General features: G+C 45.5%; 1 pseudogene; it reads left to right on the top strand.

Moving 5' to 3' along the window:
- Positions 1-1,548: 1,548 nt before the first annotated feature.
- LOC139266347 (5S ribosomal RNA) lies at positions 1,549-1,667 on the top strand (annotated as a pseudogene).
- The last annotated feature ends 729 nt before the right edge of the window (positions 1,668-2,396 follow it).

Here is a 2,396-nt window from a genome sequence, read left to right as displayed (position 1 = left end):
ACTGAATTCATCCTCTTTAAAATGGACAAGAAAGCTTAGCTAAGATCTGCCATGACTTCACACATTAAATCACACATTAAGTCTGGCACATGATGGCAGATAACCTCAAAAGAAGATTAAAGGCAAATGAGAATAGAATTGTTCAAACCAGCCAAATCCAAAATTCAGCTGATTAGTACCAGCGTCTATAGGATGTACTTTTATAATTTAGTTGAAATTCATATCAGAGTTCATATATATTTACCCAGCGTATATTGATTTGAAAGGCTCGAAGGGCTATGTTAGATTATTGCTGGTGGCTGCAGAAATAGGAGCATTCTGCAGCTTTTAAAATAGAAACATTTGAGGAGAGCTTGTTCTTATGTGAAATTTTACATGAACACTGCACAACTGAACATCTCTCAAATCATCTTTAAACGTTGCACAAGACTTACAATTTTCAAAGTCATCCTAAATTGTATTAAGCTGAGCCAGTCACTATCACACAGCACCTCTCATCTCAGCACCACAGCTCCTTGAAATCTGGAACACCCGAACAACTGTACTGAAAAATGAGGCTCCAGGTCCTGACTCCACTTCCTAAATGTAGACATTTCTTTGCGAATATGAGCTTTCCTCATGTTTTCAGTTCACTGATGCAAAAGGTCACTGGAAGTATTAAGTCAAAGGGTGTCACTGTTCTACCTGAACTGTCCTTTCCTTCACATATACAGTAATATAGAAATGACCAATTTCTCATGTTCTAATTATACCTGCTTTTACTTTACATGCATCTCCCTCACAGTTCAACCATTATATAGTGCTGTAACAGTCTGCTCCACACTCAGTCTCCCACTGATACACAAAGACCATACATCTGATATATATTTTGTCGTGTTTCTTACTATTGTAGCCTTAGAAACTGCATAATATCTTTCTCTTCTAGCTATATTTTTCCCAAATGCCCATTGCTCCTTCGCTAATGGGCTTCTGGTGCGTGAAATTAGACTCCACCTGGCAGGGTGACCTTGTAGAGCAAGGCAACACATCCAAGTGGAAGCTATTATTTAACACACAATCCAGGATTATCCATCAGGCTATCAGCGAGGGCATATAATTAGAACTAGACTTGAAGAATTGTTGATGGCATTAAAATATAAAGCATTAACTATCTTTCACTAGACATCAACTTAGCAAGGTCACTTTTGAAGGTTTCTTTTAAGTATACTGTAATAGTTTTTGCCCATTTGTTTTACAACTCAGGACACCATTTTAAACGCTCATTTTCATCAAACTCCCTACTTCCAACCTTTGCAAGAAAAGCTGAATATGTGAGGGATTTCCAGCACTATTAGTCTACAGGAGCCACCAATGAGTTTACTGAACATCTCCCAAATCATCTTTAAACATTGCACAAGACCCTATTCCTGGATCCATAGAAAAAAGTGTTTTAAAAATTGACACATAACCAGGTGATTTATCTATGTATGGCTTTCAATTGGCTAACAATTTCTCCTTTAAAATTGGTTGCAAGGCAATGAAAGCATGGGAGGCATGTAGTAACCTTGGGCCTACGGCCACACTAGTCTGAAAACGCCCAAGCTTGTCTGATCTTGGAAACTAAGCAGAGTCAGGCCTGGTTAGTATTTGGATGGGAGACTGCTTGGGAATACCAGGTGCAGTAGGCTTTTCCAAACTGACCCCCGTCCGGACAGAATTCCTCATCGGCGCCAAACCCCGGAACCTCCCTCAGGAGCCGGCGCCTCACAACATGAGCCGCCTCGGGGAAATCCCCTCCGTGCCTTTCAGTTCTGCGCGGAGGGGTTTCCTGTATGGGCTGCTCCTGCACAGTCTCAACCTTGCCATCCTCGTCTGCCGTCCAGACACGCCATGGCGTACCATCTTGCCATCCGGAGGAGGCGGAGGTCCCCGATGGAGTGTACTCTACGCGGGAGTCCTCCCACTATTTATCGGAGACTTGGGGCCTGGAGGGTGGTGCACGGAGTAGTCCCGTGCAACAAATTTTTAAGCCGGTTCACGGGCTCCCAGGCCGCCTGCAATTTCTGCGGTCTGGAAGAGTCCGTATTCCATGTTTTTATTGAATGCACGAGGTTGCAGCCCCTGTTCCATTATTTAAAGGGGCTGCTCCTCAATTTCTGGCTGCACTTCAGTCCCACACTCCTGATCTTTGGGCACCCTGTGCGGAGGGGAGCGGGTAGGTCCGAGGGCCTCCTCGTAGGACTGCTCCTGGGCACGGCCAAGGGTGCCATCAGCTGGTCCAGGCAGCGGGCGGTCGACGGGGTCGTTCAGCCTGACTGCCTGCCTCTCTCCCGTGCTTACATCCGGGCCAGGGTGTCCCTAGAGATGGAGCATGCGGTGTCCACCGGTACGCTCGCGGCCTTCCGCAAGGTGGTGGC

This window comes from Pristiophorus japonicus, chromosome 6 (assembly GCF_044704955.1).
Source record: "Pristiophorus japonicus isolate sPriJap1 chromosome 6, sPriJap1.hap1, whole genome shotgun sequence".
Lineage (NCBI taxonomy): Eukaryota > Metazoa > Chordata > Chondrichthyes > Pristiophoridae > Pristiophorus > Pristiophorus japonicus.
Note: the sequence above shows the minus strand (reverse complement) of the source record. Positions and strands in the feature narration are given on the sequence as shown.